The 18,909-nt window shown below is 39.7% G+C and overlaps 1 protein-coding gene across 8 annotated transcripts in view; it reads right to left on the reverse strand.

Moving 5' to 3' along the window:
- The window catches only part of hdx (highly divergent homeobox), a 97,033-nt gene that overhangs the window by 27,318 nt on the left and 50,806 nt on the right, over positions 1–18,909 (reverse strand). The window lies entirely within an intron of this gene.

Genomic DNA, 18,909 nt, shown 5'->3' on the forward strand with positions numbered 1-18,909 from the left:
TAATGTGCAGAAATATGAAGTGACTCTCTTTGGAAGGAAAAAATGGAGAAGCAGAATAATATTTTTTGAATGGTGAGAGACTGGGAAATGTTTGCATTCAGAGGCACCTCAGTGTCCTTGTATATGAATCACATTAAGTTAACATGTGGATACTGTAAGCAATCAGGCAAAAATTATGCTAGTTTTTGTTACAAAGGAATTGGATTACAATAATAATGACATCAAACTATAATTATTTCAGGCTTTAGTGAGACCAGGTTTTGAATATTGTGTAGATTTCGTCTCTTTACCCAAGACAGGGAGCGCAACAACGGTCTCTAAGCTGATTCCTGAAATGAGAGATAAAAGCAAAATACTGCGGATGCTGGAAATCTGAAACTAAAACAAAAATTGCTGAAAAACTCAGCAGGTCTGACAGCATCTGTGGAAAGGAAGACAGAGTTAACGTTTTGAGTCCGTAAGACTCTTCATCAGAACTAAAGAGGAATAAGAAATGTGGTGAAATATAAACTGTTTAAGGGGAGTGGGACAGGTGGAGCTGGATAGAGAGGTGGAGGCAAAGGAGAGATTGCCAAAGGTGTCATAAACAAAAGGACAAAGTGGTGTTGACGGTAGTGATATTAGCTAAAGAATGTGCTAATGGTGACATTAAGGGTAGAAAGCAGGACGAGCATGTGACAGATGGCCCTAGTGGAGGTGGGGTGGGGGGAAGGGATCGAAGTAGCCTGAAAGGTGGAGATAAAACAATGGATGGAAATAAATTTTAAAAATAATAATAGAAATAAGTGGGAAAAGAAAAAATATATATAATAATTATTAGAAAAAAGGGGATCAAAAAGGGGGTCAGGATGGAGGAGAGAGTTCATGATCTGAAGTTGTTGAACTCAATGTTGAGTCCAGAAGGCTGTAAAGTGCCTAGTCAGAAGATGAGGTGCTGTTCCTCCAGTTTGTGTTGAGCTTCACTGGAACACTGCAGCAAGCCAAGAACGGACATGTGGGCATGAGAGTTGGGCGATGTGTTGAAATGGCAAGCGACAGGAAGGTCTGAAATGAGAGGACTGTCCTACGAGGAGAGGCTCAGTAGACCAGGCTTATGTTCTCTTTAGCTCTGAAAAAGAGTCACATGGACTTGAAACGTTAACTCTGTTTTGCTTTCCACAGATGCTGCCAGACTTGCTGAGTTTACCAGAATTTTCTGGTTTTATTTCAGATTTCCAGCATCTGCAGTATTTTGCTTTTATATTATATTCCTTGGAGTTTAGAAGATGAGAGGTGATCTAATTTTAATATATAAAATTCTTGAGGGGCTTGACAGCGTTGACATTGGGAGGATATTTTCCCTGGCAGCGGTCTGGAACTCGGGGTCACAGTCTCAGAATAGAGGATTGGCCATTTAGGACTGGGGTGAGAAGAAATTACTTCACTCAAATAGCTGTGTATCTTTGAATTCTCTACCCCATGCGGCTGTGGATGCTTAGTCATTGAGTATATTTGAGACAAAGATCAACAGATTTAGGGATGTGGGGATAGTATGGGAAGGTGGAGTTGAGATAGAAACAGCTCTGCTATGGCCTTACTGAATGGTGGAGTAGGCTAGAAGGGCTAAATGGCTTATTCCTGATCCTAGTTCTTACCTTCAAAAATTCAGGGAAATAAATCAAAAGGGAGTTATCAATCAAAACTCCCCTGGGGGAGATACGGGGCCTACCCTCAGGCTGATCCAAATGAAAATGAACCATTGTTTCCAGTGCTCATGACCCTGTTCTAGTTCCTACCATTGCAAGACACTTGCAGTAAGCTCATGCCCCATTTCACTCTCAGCACAATATCAGTACCTTTAGGCTTCTTATTTGTCTGTTCTCAGGATGTGAATGACGCTAGTAAGCTTGCATTTACTGCCCACTCCTAGTTTTTCTTTTGGGGGCCAGATTGGAGGCCATTAAGACTCAACCACATATTGTAGAGTTGGAGTCACAAATAGGCCAGGGGAAGTGGGTGAGTCAACTAGTTGGTTTTTATTCCAATCTGGCAGTTTTTCAATGGTTACTTTCCTGGTGCTGGTCATGAGTGACCAAATTTGAGTTCTTTTTCATAATTTGTCATGATGGGATTTCCATGCACAACTCTAACCATCTAGGCCATTGTACACATCTACCTCAGAATGTGTGGAAGCTTTACAGCGAATATGAATACCAACATAAAATTGACAATGATCATGGTTACTGCAATATTAACTTGCATTTATATATCGCTTTTAAAGTTAGAAAGTGTCCCAAGGCACTTCTTCATATGAGCATGATCAGACAAAGACTGACAGCAAGTCAAAGGAGGCGTTATTATGAGTAATGAGCAAATAATTCTGGAAAGAGAAGAGGTGGGAGATGAAGATGCTTGGGGAAGGAATTCCAGAGTTTGGTGAGGTGAAGGGACTGTGGGGAGGAAGGGGTTGGCAGGAGTGTAAAATCACAAGAGACCAAAGTTGGAGGAATGCAGAGTTTGAGGAATAGAGATTTGGAAGAGGTTAGGCTATGGTGGGATTTGAACTCTGACACTGTTAAGGAAAGAACAAAGTGAACTGGAGTGAGCTAAATGGAATAGGATTGAATTAAACAAGCAACCTATAAACAAAGCACACAAGACCCTCTCGATCTAAAATCAAAAAGGAAGAAGGTTGGGTGAAGTACCCAAGTGCTGAAGGATGGTGACCTTCTCAGCAGACAACAAAGTGTAGCAAAATGTTTGAGAATTGACAAGATGATGTGTCAAGGATCTGCCAGGAATATGCAAGCTCCAAAATTCTGATGAAAGGTCATTGATCTGAAATGTTAACTGTTTCTCTCTACACAGATGCTGCCAGACCTGTCTTTATTTTCTCTGTCTTTATTTCAAATTCCCAGCATTTGCAGTATTTGGCTTTTATTCGAGTCAATGCAACCCTATTTGAGGTGCTCAGTTCCAAGTCCGACTTCTCTAAAAGAACCACAACCATATATTAGCTTTATTCATTGAATTACAAAGGCAAGCGCAGATGAAACAGAAAATTAGTTCTGGTTTGTCTTGCTCCTTTGTTCCACAGAAACTAATGATCTCACTTAGCACAGCAGCTAACTGTTTGTCATGTGCCTCCAGAGCTTGGACCTCTCACTATCCAAACAGAAGGCCATACTATATATTGGCTATCCTTTGTGAAGAAGTACTTTGTGACATCACCTACTTCTCCTTGTATCATATTTAAAGTGATATATTACTCCAGATGAAATTTACGATTCCATTCAGTATTTTACATTCTCACTCAACAAAGCCCCATATTCACCAACCTGTCAATTACACAGAAAACCAGAGCTCCCTTAAATAGGAGTGTCTGATTTCAAAGGTAATTTTTGTAGTCATTTTAATTTCTTGTAACTGTCCTTAAATAGCCTTTATGACAAAAGTAGGCACAGAAGGCATCTCATATGGAAACGTAGGGGGTGGGAAAGACAGAACTCCCCCCAAAACGTTATGTAAAAGGCAAAACAGTCACCAACACCAGCTGTTTGGCAATGCCTAATAATTTGTTTGAGGGAAACCCACAATATGCCTAACCAAAGCAGAGCACTATGAGGGCATTGAATACAAGGGCCTGAATTTTTCCCGTGTCAGGTGGGCTCAGCAAGAGTGGTTGTGGAGCCGACCACAGCCAGCAGTTGGTTCGGCATTGCAATTTCTTGCGGGTGGGCCAATTAAGGCCCACCCAGCGTGGATCGCAAGCGGTAGCGCTGGGCACTACCTGTGCGGGCGGGGGGGAGGAGGGAAAGTCGGGTCCAGTGCTCCGCATGCGAAACAGCACTTCAATCTCCCTGAGGCACAGAGTTGCCTCAGGGAGATTGAAGTGCTTTTTAAAGAAATCATTAAAAACATTAAAAACTTAATGAAATATGTCCCCTCATGATGGGACATGTTTTTATTTTTTCAAAAAAAGTTTTCATTCAATTTGTAAAAGCTTTAGGAAACCTCATCCCGCTGGTGGAAGAGGTTTCCTAAAAAACATAAAGGCCGCTTGGCCTTTTCACCTGCCCACCAACCGTTAGGTTGGACGGGCAGCGTAAATTTGGAGTTAATTAGTATGTTAATGGCCTTAATAGGCCTTTCAATTATCGGTGGGCTCACAGCCAACTCCAGTGCATGCCTGCTGAACGAAATATCGTGAGACAGCGTGATGACGTTGGGACGCATGCCCGACGTTATCGCAAGTCATTTTACGTTCCAGTGTATCGGGCCCGGCCCTGCACGCTGAATGTAAAGTCCTGGCCTAGAAAAACATAAGAACAAGAAATTTTGTATTCTAAATACAAAGCAAAGTAAGTGAAACAATACTTGGACCAGCCATACATGGACACTTGTAACATTAAATTAAGAACAAAATATATGAGGTACAGCAAATTCTTAATTTAAATTATGTGATAAGTAAATTTTTAAGCACTAAAATTGCCATTTTAGCGTTAGATTGTTTAATTCACATAGTTGAAAAATTCAATATTTTAAGGGCTTAAAGCGACTTTGAATCATCAGGATTACAGGATTACACAACTGATGGGATTTTGTAAGTGTCCTGTTTCACATTAGCTGTATTCAATTTGGTGCGAGAAGATCGGCACATTGACATGTTTACTTGCCATCTGCTTCCTGAAATATACATACGACTTTGTCATCTACCTGGCAGCAGCTAATTTCAAATAAATCAGGGGAATTAGTAGGACATAAAACAGGTGATCCACCCTAGGCAAGCAAAGAACACTCAGAGATTTGGGCTCAATATCCACTTCAGGTCATGAGAGAAGTAGATTGAGTTTGCTTTATGCATACAGCTAGTATCATTTTTAAGCCACTAATGGTCTGTATAAAACGTTTGAGTTGCAGCTAAAGTAATGCATACAGTTCTGGTCACCGCATTACAGGAAGGATGTGATCTCACTAGAAAGGGTACAGAATAGATTTATGAGGATGTTACCAGGAATAGAGAATTTTAGTATTGAGAAAATATTAGTTAGGGTGGGCTATTTTTCTTTGAACAAGGAGGGGAGATTTAACTAAGGTGTATAAAATTATGGGAGGGCCAAGATCTACTGGATAGGAAGGATCTAATTCCCTTTGCAAAGAGGTCAGTAACCAGAAAGCATAGATTTAAAGTATTCGGTGGAATCATTAGAGGGCAATTGGAGAAAATTGCTTGCCCAGAGAGTGGTGGGGGTCTTGAACTCATTGCCTGAAAGGTTGGTAGGGACAGAAGTCCTCATCGCATTTAAGATGCACCTTAGATATGCTCAAGGTATTATAACCTACAGGGTTAGAGACCAAGAGCCAGAAGGTGGAATTAGACTGCTCCTTTTTGGCTGGCAGAACATGACGGGCTGAATGATCTCCTGTATAGAAAATCCTTCTATGTTTCTACGTAACAGGAATTTGTAGTTTCTATAATTCAATTTTCTATTAATATTACACAAATACTTAAAAAGATAAAATGTGTCCAGGAAATCATAGATCAGTCAGTTTAACATCAACAGTAGAAAAAATGATGGGAGACAATAGAAAAACATCTAAAAGCCAAAAAATAAAATAATGAATAGTCAGCATGGATTTCAAAGGGAAAGTTTTGCTTGACCAACCTCATTGAATTCTTTGAGCAGTTGACAGATAGAGCAGATATAATTTCTGACCTTTAATAAAGTGACACTCAATAAACTAACAAATAAAGGTCAGAGCATGCAGAGTCAGGGGACAGACATTTGGCAAAAAGAATAACTAGTTAGCTGCAAGACAGAAAGCAGGGGTAAAGGGTAGCTAATCAGAGTTGCAGAAGGTGGAAAGTGGGATCGCACGAGGATCCCACCGTGCTAGACCACTGTTGTTCATAATTCATATTATATTAGCAATTCAGACTTTGGAATTAAAAGCATAATTTCTAAACTTGCAGATGACACCAATTTTTAGGTCCTGGGCAGGAAGGATAGTCAATACTAAGGAGGACTGCAACAAATTACAAAACAACAATAATAACTGCAGAAGAGGCATATAGTTGGCAAATTAATTACAACACAACTAAATGTGAGGTGTTATGTTTCAGCAAGAAAAATAAGAAAGTCACATATTACTTGGGAAATGAGAATCTAAATGGAGTAGAGGAGCAAAGGGATCTGGGAGTTAGCTTTATTTCTCGAGGGATAGAATTGAAAAGTAGGGAAGTTATGTTAAACTTGTATAAAACCTTGAAACAACCACACATAGTGAGTGTATTGTTAACAGTTCTTGTCGCCATATTATAAAAAGGGTATAGGAGTAATGGAGAGGATGTGAGGAATATTTACAAGGATAATACCAGAAATTCGAGGTTATATTCAATCAGGAAAGGATGAACAGGCTGGGGTCTTTTCTTTCAAAAAGAGAAGTCTGAGGGGTTACCCAAAAGAGATCTTAAAAATTATGAAAAGATTTTAGTAGACAGATACAGAGGCCGGAATTTTAGGGAACTCGCTTGAGACAGAAGGCTGTGGGTTTAAGTCTTACTCCAGACACTGCAGCAAAAAAATCTAGACTTATACTCCACTGCATTACTGCGATCCTGTCTGCCCTTTAAGGTAAATGTAAAAGATCATATAGCACTGCTTCAAAGAGCAGCAGGGGAGTTCTCCATGAAGGACTGGAAAGCATTTACCCCTCAACCTACATTACTAAAACATTATTACACTGTTGTTTGTAAGAATTTGCTGTTGTTTCCTACACAACAACAGTTGACTACACTGCCAAAACACTTAACTGATTGTCAAGTAGTTTGGGGCATCCTGAAATTGTGAAAGGTACCATATAAATGAAGGTCTCAAGTCTTCTTACTTTCTGTTTGAAGCAATTTTAGCTCTTTCCGAAAAAATTGAAAATAAATCAATTTGGCACACGGTTGAAAGTATCTACTTCCTTAGCTCAGTGGTTCACCATTATCTATTCTAATGACAGTGGCTATTTACACTGCAACCAACATCTTTGAGAAGCAGTTTCAACTACACCAATGTGAGAGTTAACTACTTACATCTTATATAGCACCTTTACCTATAAAAGTATCTTGAGACACTTCACAGAAGCGTAATAAAAAAATGTCAAAGCAAAGGATATTGGAAGGAGTGAACTGAAGCTTGTTCAGAAGTTGGTCTTAAGAAGAGTCTTAAAGAAGGACAGTAGGAAGTTTAGAAGTTTAAGAATAGAATTGCAGATGGACTTGGTGGCCAATGCCACAACCACTAGTGGTGGGGGTAAAGGGAGGGAGGGATGTTTGCTAGGCCAAAGCCAGTAGGAGTGTGTATTGAGGTGGGGGTTGGGGCAGGGTGTCTGAGTGTTGAACGAGGTTACAGAATGTTGTCGCTGTTGAAGGGCTAAGAGGATTATTGCTAAATAAATTAGGTCTTCCCTGTTTCAAAGTACAAAGCTAAATATCAGCATTAAAAAAAACTTTAAAATATAATCATCAGTCTTCTACAAATCCAAGTAATTTCTCAACTAAATACATTTTCCAAGCTCCATCCTAACCAACTCCTAATGGGAATAAGTGGAAAATTTAACCAGCAGCTCTCCTGTGACATTGCTCAATGTTTGTGTGGGATACAGTGTGATGGGTAGCTGTTAAGGTTAAGCTATACTGTATGCCCATCCCTTTAAGGTCAAGTTGTCTCCTTCTCGCGTATGACATTTTGCAGCTTTACAAGTCTAAGTCCAAGTTGGACAAGCAAGTTGGGTGGATTGGCTTGAATCCTGCTGCAAACTTTTGCAGGGCACATGCGTTCACAGCTCAACAATGCAGTACACTTTGTGAGGAAAATGGTGTTAAATGGACAATTCCAGATAATTGTAGCTGCTTGTAAATCCTGAGAACACAATGAAAGATAAACAGAGACCCTTTTATGACCTCTGGATATACAAAGTGCTCCTCAGCCAATAAATTACTTTTACAAGGGGTAGTCAGTTATTTTATCGGCAAACAGAGCACCAGCATGTACACAAGGAGATAAATTTCCAGAAAATCTGTTTGTGGTATTGGTTGAAAGATAAATGTTGACCAGAATAATGGGAGAACCTCTATTCTCTTCTTCCAGTCATGCTATGGGATCTTTTACATTCATCTGTGCAGGCAGGAGGGACTCAGTTAATGTTGAATTGGAAAGTGGCAGCTTTGATAATGCAGCACTCCCTCAGAACTGCATTGAGTTACCAACTTAGATTACGTGGGAGATTATGCTTAAACACACAATTGTAACTGCTTGTAGATTTCTGCTTCAAAAGAAGCGAGTAGTGCAATGTGTGGCTTTCTTTGCCTTTGTAGAAAATTATGACCATCTGTAGTGGTGATACTCAATATTTTATCCAAGACTAACAGATGATCTGTACATGATGAGTCAGATAACATGCTGTTTTATAATAATAGCTATACTCCCTAGTTCTGGAGTTTGAGGCTTTCTCAAGTATATTATTAGTGCTTTTCTATTTCCTTTCAGAATCTTGACAGGGTTTGAAAGGATGGACAAATTTGATTAGAACTATTTGCTTGCAGGGAGGGTATATGCAGACACAAACTGGTTGAGTCAAAAATTATCTGTGTTCTGACAAAAATCAAGTGTAAATTTGGCCTTTCTTGAGAATAGAAATGAAAAGCAGAGTATGAAATTTCTCTCCTTCTCTTTCCCACCTTCCTTTAAAGATCTTTGCAGGCAACACATCTTTAGCTGTCAAAGTATTGATGGAACTTAGCCCCAAGTCACTTGTGCAGCACCTGCTTGACAGCAAGGTCTGATTCTAAAATAAATAATAAGCAGGCAAAAAAGTTGCACCTAAACATCTTTTTAAATACCTGAAATAATACATGAAATTAAATAACTGTAGTGCTATAGTTCAGACCTTTTCTCAAACTGCTGGAGAGCAGACGGAATCTCTATCAAGTTGAAAACTGGGTCCTTTAACCTTTGCTGCAATCAGTTAACGTAACCTAAGTCTAACAACTAACCCTGACAACTCTCATATTCGGTGCCCACTACAATGTCCACCAATTGGGAGACAAGAAAACGTCAAAACTGGCTCATTTCCTACATGTTAAGTCAATGTTGAATTATATTTACAATGGAAAATATTGACACAAGCAAACAGGATACAAAAATTAATGCTTCCATCAAAAAGGTGGCAACAGCCCACTAAAGTTTAACATGCCCTCTTAGTGTGCACCAAAGATATTACTTTCAGGCTTCTGTTAATGGTTTCTTGGAATGCAATAGCTTAGAATCAGATAAACATTCTCTAGTTCTTTAGTAAACAGAACACTATCTCAAGGTTTACATTTTGAAATGAGGTGTTTCTACATACTGTACTATAGCATAGTACAATGGTTACAATTCTATAACTAACATCACATATCATGAGATCAATGGAGCAATTTTAACCCCCAAAGCTGGATTGGTTGCAGTCAGGTGGGATGTGATTATTTTTAGAATCTCAAACCCAACCCCAATCCAACCACATTTGGGTTTAATAGAGGTGAACAAGGGGCAGGCTACCAGCCCACTCTGAGGATTCAGTTTGGCCATTTGAATATTTTGAGGCTGGCAGCCTGACATTTAACCTGTCTTATATGTTTACTTCTGGCACACCAAGCTTTTCCGGGGCTTGAGAAATCTGGCAGCTCAAGGGAGACAAGAACAGTTTTTGGGGAAGAAAGTAAGCATCCTTACAGCACTGCTTCTGGGCCAGGAGCAACAGGATTATTTCCTCGCAGGCCACCATGCTTACCTTTGTCTCTGCCTTGGGACACACTGCGAGTGCTCCTGCACCCCTGCCACCCTGCAAGACTAATACTAAAGCAGCAGATTCCTTACCTGCTCCTGTGGCCTCCTCCTGAGTGTTCCCTGCCTGACAGTGAGCCAAGTCCAATCAAGCTAGCTTCCATGTGGGAAACCTGTTGAAAACAAAAAGACGCACACTGTGGAGTTAAAACTCCACAGCATGCAGGGTCCCAACCAGAGTTCCTCTCCACATACCTACACAAAATATGCTAAATTGATAAGTTAAATATAGTGTTTAATTTGTGGGCAAGTACAAATGTAAAATGACTGCAAACACTGCCAGATAGTTGTAAAAACCCAATTTGGTACAAGACTCCAGCCCATAATTCACAGTTTACTCTCAATGCCTGCTTGAAGGACCTTGATCGTTATTTACTCAGTTGTAAACCACTCAAAGCCCGATCATACTCTCTTAAGTTATTAATTCATAAACAAACAACCCTGGCACCAGAAGTCTCTGCTCCTACAAGTTTGTTTATATTTAAAGATTCTACTCTTACTGCTTTAAGATATATTTAAATACACAAATCTATGGAGGAAAAATTTCTGAGGGCTAGATTGCTACCGACTAACAATGAATAGATGGTTAAATCCAGTCCTTATTTTTAATCACAATAGCCTCATGACAGATGCCATTTATTTAAGGATGCAAATAACATGGTTTAAATTCAGAAATGGAGCTACTGTCTTATAGGTTAAATACAGTGTTTTATTAACAGCCAAACAAAGCATTGTTGCTTATGTCAAATATTTAAATCTACACCCAAACAATATCCTGGGAGTGTTACTAAAAATGGGCAGTCTTATCAACACTGTGCCAGGCATCTGACACGGGTGAAGATTTGGGCAGTCTGAATCCAATCAAATGCTGCAAAGTCCATCTCACTAAAAACAAGGAACTGGTGTTCAAATAGGGGGAGCTGGCCAATGAAGGACTTTATCAAACAACATCCCAAATTTCCCCATCAACAACAACATCTTTCAACTGAGGCCTCTATCACCAACAAGAGCAGCACCAAGTAACCCACTATGCTGACTTGGATACAGATTGCACACTGCTTCTTCATTATCCTGCAAGTCACTATGTATCAACCATCATGGAAACACTATCAGTAGAAGGACACGGTCCTTCACCATAGTTTCAGGGTGAATGAGAATAGGCATAGGAGTAGGCCATTTAACCCCTTGAGCCTGTTCCCCATTCAAACAGATCATAGCTGATCAGTATCTTAACTCCAAGTACCTGCTGTGATTCCATAACCCTTAATACCCCTGCCCAACAAAAATCATTGGAGTTCTAAAATTTTCACTGACCTATTAGCAGCTTTTGCTGGAGAGTTCGAGATTTCCACCAACCAGCGAAGTGAACAGCCCCAGTCTAATTTCAAGATTATGCCCCCTTTACCTGGACTCTCGCACCAGAGGAGATAGTTTCTCTTTATCTAATGTCCTTTTAATCCTTTCTGCCTCAGTACCATTTTGACCTATCATCATTGCAACCACCCAAAAGCAAAATATTCCACTCTGAAGTGCAGAGCTCACAAGAAATAGGAGCAGGAGTAGACCATATAGCAAATTGAGCTTGCTCCGCCACTCAATATGATCATAGCTGATCTTGAGCCTCAACTCCACTTTCCCATCTGCTGCCCATATCCCTTATTTTCCTGAGGCCCCAAAAATCTGTCTACCCCAGCCTTAAATGTACCTGACAATAGAGCAACCACAACCCTCTGGTGTAGAGGATTCCAAAGATTCATAACCCTTTGAGTGAAATAATTTCTCATCAGTCCTAAATGATCACCCCTTAACTTAAGACTGTGCCCCCTCCCCCCGCCCACCCACCATGTTTTAGGCTCCCTGATCAGAGGAAACAATCTCAGCATCTATCCTATCAAAACCCATCAAAATCTTGTATGATTCAATGGCATTGCCTCTCATTCTTCTAAACTCCAGAGAATAAAGATCCAATTTACTCAGTCTCACATCATAGGAAAATAGGAAATGGGAGCAGGAGTAGGCTACTCCGCCCATTGAGCCATAGGACAACACCCTCACCCCAGGGAGCAACTTGTGAACCTTTGATGTACCGCCTCCAATGCAAGTATATCCTTCTCTTAATTGAGACACCAAAACTGCATACAGTTTTCCAGATGTGGTCACATCAAAGCCCAATGCAATTGTAACAAGACATTTTTATTCCTGTACTCCAATCCCCTAGCAATAAAAGGTCAACAAGTCATTTATCTTCCTAACTGCTTGCTGTACCTGCATGCTAACTTTCCTTGTACAAGCACACCCTAGTCTCCTTGAACAACATTTAAAATTTCACACCTTTTTAAAAAGACTCTGTTTTTTCGTCTTATGACCAAAGATATAACTTCACATTTTCCCACATTATACACCATTAGCCATCTTGCTGCCCACTCATTTAACTTGTCTATATCTCTTTGTAGCCTTTGTGTCCTCCTCTCAGCTTACCTTTCCACGTAGTTTGGTATCATCAGCAAACTAAGATACATTACTCTCTGGCTCTTTGTCTAAGTCATTAATATAGATTGTAAGTAACTGAGGCCCCAGCACTGATCCTTACGGCATTCCTCGCTGTTTACTACATTTCAACAATGTCTGTTTATCCCAAATCCTGCTGTTATCCTTACTGTTCACTTCTAAAATATATTTTTTGTTGAATATTTTGAATTGTTTCTTTAAATGCTTCTCACTGTTCCTTTATCACCATACAGCCCAGAACTGAAAGCAGCATTCTGGTAATAAATCTTAAGAAATTTTAAAAAATGCACAAATCTTATGATATGGCATATAGCAATGAAGTTCAAGAAAATGGTCTTATTCCAAACGATTGTAAAGATATATAAATTATGCTAATACATGTTTGGCATAACTCTGAAAAAATTAATAAGGTCTTAGGTTAAAAAAAAATGCATTACACATGGATGATTACACAATCATCTGGGAAGCTGCTTTGAATAGTCTGACAGTAACATTTAATTATACTGTTAGTTCAGCATTGTTTTCTGGGTGGACTAAACCAAGTCTTATCTTGGTTTGGAAACCCATTACTTCTAAGGTTAAAGATGTAGAACACTTTGAACTGATTGACAGCTGATAGGACATGATGCTAGAATATAAATATTCTGTAAATTTAAATAGCCTTTAAGCTGTACCATTAATGGTTTGTACTTCAAATGAAATCCGATCAGATGGAGCTTGGGTGCCAATTTTTTTGTTGACATGTTTGAAAACTCATTCTTAAAAGTATTGTAAACTGGTGCAACTGGTGAGGAGGTATTGCTGTGTTTCCATAGCTATTTTTCAAATATCGAAATCTTAATCTCGGTTAAGACGTTAGGGCATAATAAAAAGAGAAGAGGTCTGCTGCTGCAGCTACCCATTTTCAGTCCCTTGTTGCTAACGTAGGTCCAAGCTCTAGGCACTTGCAAAGTCTGGAGAGCTCCAAGTTACACGAGAGGCTGCGCATGTTCCTTCTTAACGGCTACTCAATGCTGGCTTTTTGAATTGGCATGGAATACAGAGGTGTGGCTCCAACAACTCTAACATAAACAGAAGTCTAGTGTAAAAGCAAGGAATTGCAGTGATAGTGCACCAGCTTCATCAAGTTCAGGAGCAAGAAGAGCACCTTCGGCTAATGCAGCTCTTCTAAAATAGTGAATTACCTCAAGAGTAGACAGCGAAGTTGGGTGCAGGGGGTTAGGACAGAGAATGCTCTCTGCCAAAGGTGAAGCAGGAAGGGAAGGAGGAACAACACACAAGACCAGAGTCACAAGAGCAAGTATGAGATCAGTAACATATGACTGAAAAAAGGTTTGAGTCAAGGTGAGGGCGAGGGCAAGGCCATGGAGACATCTGTACAGAACAAGGATTTTGAAATCAATTCACTGAAGAAGGAAAGACAACAGGTATGGGTATTAAGAAAACAGGCTTTTGTATAACCTGTGTACTATAGAGTTTTGAGTAAGTTGAAGTTTATATAGGATGCAGCTCAGGACAGTGATGAAGAGGGCATTGGGAGAAAAAAAATCAAACTTATCATGGAACACAAAAAGAGACCATTTGGTCCATTTTGCCAGTGTCAGCTCTTTGAAAGTAGTATCCCATTTGAAAGTATCCCATTAGTAACATACGTTTTTACTTTTATTCTTTACTATAGCCCTACAAATGTTTCCTTTTCAAGTATATATTCACTTCAGTTTTGAAAGTCACTATTGAACCTGCTTGCACCACCCTTTCGAACAGTGCACTGCAGGTACACTATACCATAACTATGGGCTATTCTAGATTCTGGAAAAACTAGACATTGTTGTCAGCAGAATAGCTTTATAGCAAGGCAAATTAGAACAAAGGTCTTTTGCTAAGTTTGGAACATGCCTCAAACTTCTGAAATTAACAGTACAAATCCTTAACATTTGCTGGAGATTTCAAAACCAGGCTTGCATTAAACAGAACACGAGGAAGTTTTCAGCACACTGATGCTGAAGAACATAAAAACACAGTGCAAGCATTGGCTGAGACAAATGAATTAAAAACTACACACTGCCACACAAATAAAAATGAACGAGACAGAATGGAAACTGTAAAGGATCAAAATAAGTCACAAAAAGCTGGTGAAGTGGTACAAAGAGTAAACAAAAAAACTTTCGAAATGCTGGCCTTTATCTGAAGGAGCTGGAACACAAATGGGAGAATTTTATCCATGTTTTCCTGAAACGAACAGCATAAGTAATTCTCAAATCTGTAGGAAATAATTGCCACATCGCAAAAAGTGGAGTTTATGAAAAACAGGAAAATTGTATTTTCTTTCTGAATATTGTCCAGAAGCATTCTTTATGCGCCTGAACAGATTTCAACTGTTATTGTTTTCATATCATCTCTTTGACTTAATTGTTCTGATTGGAGCGATAACCTCCCAACCATAAAACGCACCATCACAGCAAGAAATAAACAGCAGTAGGCCAATCAGTCACTCAAACCTGCTCCACCATTCTGTTAAATCCTGTCTAATTTGTACTTGATTCCAGGGAGGTGAAAAAATGGTGGCCCGGGACCTAATTCCAGGATTCCTGATCCCATTCCTGGCTCCACCAATTTTCACTACTGCAGGTTAAGGGAGTGGGCCACAAGCCCACACCCTGCACTCCCGACCTGACCAGCTCCATTGAGGGCTTAAGCATCTCCTAGTCCCTGCAATTTTAATGGAGTTGGGCTAGCTTTCAAAGGACTTGTGGCTCACAGACTATGCAAACCATAGTCTGGATAAGAAAACCTTTAGAAATGCAAGTTCAAAAGGTTTTACCCATGCCAAGCTATGATCCTCCAACGGCCCCCCCCAACGGCCCCTCAGCCTCCATGCCAACCTATGGCACCTCCATACCATTCACCCACAATACAGAACCAATGAACCCAAAATAACAAGAGGATGCGTGAAAAAGCTTTAAAAAATTATCCATAGCTTCCAATTTAAAACGTCTTTCGCTACAGTCCTATAAAAACATCAATCACCCAGACCCTTTAAAGTATCAATGGCAGAAATTACAAGCACTTGAAACCTCTATCTTGTGTAAATAAACATTGTTCAATTGACAAATTAGATCACAAAGCAAGGGCTGTCAACTAAGCAATGCTTTTGCTGGAGTGCAGCTTTTTCAACAGCCCAATGGAAGTCTGGGCTCCAATTGGCTGTGTATAGGGCTGTAGTGAAAGGAGTTTTTTTAAGAAATTAGAAAATTATGAATGAATGACTTTTTTAAAGAAATTTTTTCACATACCTAATTGTTATTATAGGGTTCATTGGTTCTTTAGAGAGTGTATAGTGGACAAATGAGCATGGAAGTACCATATATTGGCATGGAGGGTATGACAGAATGGGGGTGGGAAGAGGGGCACAACTAGGCATGGATGGTACGAGGGGCCACGAGGGTGGGTGGATGGCATGATGTGGCATTAGTTGGAATGGATGGGGCACAGGGAGTGTATGGGGTGAGGGATGGGGGCTGTTCTTTGTTTTGCTGTCATTATTACAACTGGGATGAAGTCCCAGAGCAGAGATGGGCCTTCTTAAACAGCCCGCCTCAGCACTCGACAGACACTGTGGCTCTTTCCAGGGGTGGTGGGCCCGACTCCAGTTAGCCCCCACCCCCCAGAATGAAAATTCCACCTTTGTTGGTGAATATTGCCCCAAAGGTGGGTGGGCCAAGATGGGAAATTTCCCCAACTCCCACTGTCTGCCTCTAGGGTGAAAATTCAGCGCTTTGATCTCAGATATTACAAAATACTGTTGAAAACAAAGTGTATTAACAGTATTCATCAACAGATTCCAGTATCCCTAAAACTTATGAAAGAAAACAATTTATTGCAAAGAAACTGCACTTTTTATTGTAATAAATATTGACCTAAAACTGGCCTCTGCTAAAAATCTTCACTTGCATAATCTGTCTTGGAACAGACAAATTGATCTCCATAAATGTAAACCCATTTCTTTGCTAATGAAAAGAAATTTCAATTAATTTTAGGAAAAAAACCCCAAACTTTTGTAAAACATCTATTAGATTGAATTGCACTTAGTGATAGCCTCACCCAGCTATGCTAAACAATCAGGATTTCTGGAAAATTCGCGGCCTTAACTGCTCAATAATGATATGGTTGTAGTGAGCCATCAGGATATCGGAGTTGCTTGAGAAGTTTCACAACTTTTATCTCTGACAGCCAAAACGGAATTCTGAAGGGTCTCAGGCTGTACTTAATTTATAAAAGCAAAAAACTGCGGATGCTGTACGTAATTTATGCTTGACTGTTTGATTTATGATGTGTGTTTACAAGTCAAGTGCAGAAGAAAGCAAAAGCAGGAAAAAATTACAGACTGAAAAAGAATGTGTGAAAATTTAGAAACTTTTTATCTTTTTAACTGCTTTTTATCCTCTATCCTTACTACAATTTTATCATCACTGATCAGTTTCATTCATAAATTTTGGACCCTTCGAATCCAGGACCCAGTAGAGTTGTTCTTATTTCCCCACTTTTTAGACACCACTGGTGTTGGGAATACAATTTTGAAAATAGAAGTTGTTCATAAGCAGCTTATTGTGGAGCTGTTAAATAAAGCCTGTGGAATGTTAATGGGGGTTGGGATTGTCATGTACCACAAAGTCTGTATAATATGGGATTTTTCACAATTATTTTTCTGAATGAACCAAATCAGAGTGGGTCTGGAATCAGAGTGGTCCCAGTCATACTGTAACGGAATCTGTTTAGTTTCTGTGAACTCATTCAGGAAAGTCACAGTGGTCTGGTTCAGGAATCTTAATGGCTAAAGGAACATTATGATCAGACATTCAAATTTCTAGGGATTCTAAACCTTTTGATTATATAGGTGGGCATGCTTAGCAACAAGTAATACAGACTATGGCTGAAATGTATCAAGTTACATTGTGGCTTTATTTTGAACACGTGCATACAAATCCTAATTTTATTTTAAAAATAAATTATTCATATTAAGGGAGCACAATTAAAGCATTTGGTTTAAAAAATGAAAATCCTCTGTTCCATCTTTTTGCAATCACATGGCTATATTTACTTTACTTAAAACTGATCAATTCCCTTTGCTCAGAAGAGCCAAGCATTACTGTTCCTTTGTTAGGCGTTTCAGGACATGGGTAAACAGGCACACATCAAATCAAATGCTTGTGAAGATATAATGGAATGGAACAGCATTTTTTGAGCAATCACCAACTCTCCTAATGAGAGAAATATTTTGTCCATATGCATGCAGGTGTTACCTTGAATTCTCAAACTGCTTCATTGTTACAAGAAAAAAACAATTTAGAAGGGAATAAATAAATCTGTGAACTTAGGAAATGATTAGTACTCCAAGAGACATACTTGAGTTTTTTCAAAAAAACCTCAAACTGGAGAATTTGCTTATATATTTTTTTACGAGATCGCCTGCTTTATCTGTTCATTGAATTTGACCCCTATTTTGGAAGGGCATCGTTTGGACATGATGGGGCAGAAATTTGTCTCAACCCATTTTCGGGTCCCAAGTGGGAGTCCAGAGACAGGCCTGAAATTAGGCCTCATTTCAATAATTTAGGTGAGTTGTCGGCACAAGCAGTGGTTTCACAGAGTTCACGCATTGCAGATGCATTTTAGGCCACTCACATTGCCGGAAGCGGGCTTCAGGTTAAGTCCCAGAGGGGGAAATTGATGAGAGGTGACCAATCAACGCTCTCTAGTAGCCCTGCTGAGTGCTGTGGAGCTTGGAAGTACACTCCTGCTCTTTCTGACTCCACAGCAAACATAAAAAAAAAGTTATTTATCTTTCTTGGTGGCAATCACTTGTAAGGTCACATCCCACATTCAGAAAACGATTACAACAATGACCCACTTCTACCCACAAGTGTCCAATTGTACCTTGTGAAATTAAGAGTGACAGGTCCATTTCATTTTGTAAAGAGTCAATTCTGCATTCATCAGTCCCAAAAATATCAGCCAATGGTGCTCGATCCCATGTTAAATCAACAGTGTACCTGTGGTTCCTGCTCCTCCTACAAGGGAGACGGTAGGGTAGTGGTAATGTCACTGGACTAGTAATCCAGAGGCCGAGGTTAACGCTCTAAGGAAGTGGGTTCAAATCCAACCATGGCAGCTGGTGGAATTTAAACTCAAGGTCAGCAGGCAAGATGCTAACATAAAATGATTTCTATCCAAGAAGTGAAAGTAGAAGTCTTGCCAGTAATTCCTTTGCAGACACCATCTTTAGAAGGTAGTCAACGGTGATGGAGCAAAACACTCAGCCTGTGATTTGATGACCATTAACCAGGTTTTTGGCAGATGTCAAAACCAACATCACACAGTATAATAATAGCTGTTTCTTTGATATATTTTGACATGCTTGGTCATTGGTTTGAAGAAACACTAGGTACGAATCACGTGCAAACAGATGAAGCACATCAGAATTTTTAATTGTCTAAAAGTCCTTCATAATATTAGTACTTGGCTACACTTTCTTTAAGCAGGCCTAGCTGTT

The sequence above is a fragment of the Carcharodon carcharias genome, chromosome 9 (genome assembly GCF_017639515.1).
Source record: "Carcharodon carcharias isolate sCarCar2 chromosome 9, sCarCar2.pri, whole genome shotgun sequence".
In the NCBI taxonomy this organism is placed as follows: Eukaryota; Metazoa; Chordata; class Chondrichthyes; order Lamniformes; family Lamnidae; genus Carcharodon; species Carcharodon carcharias.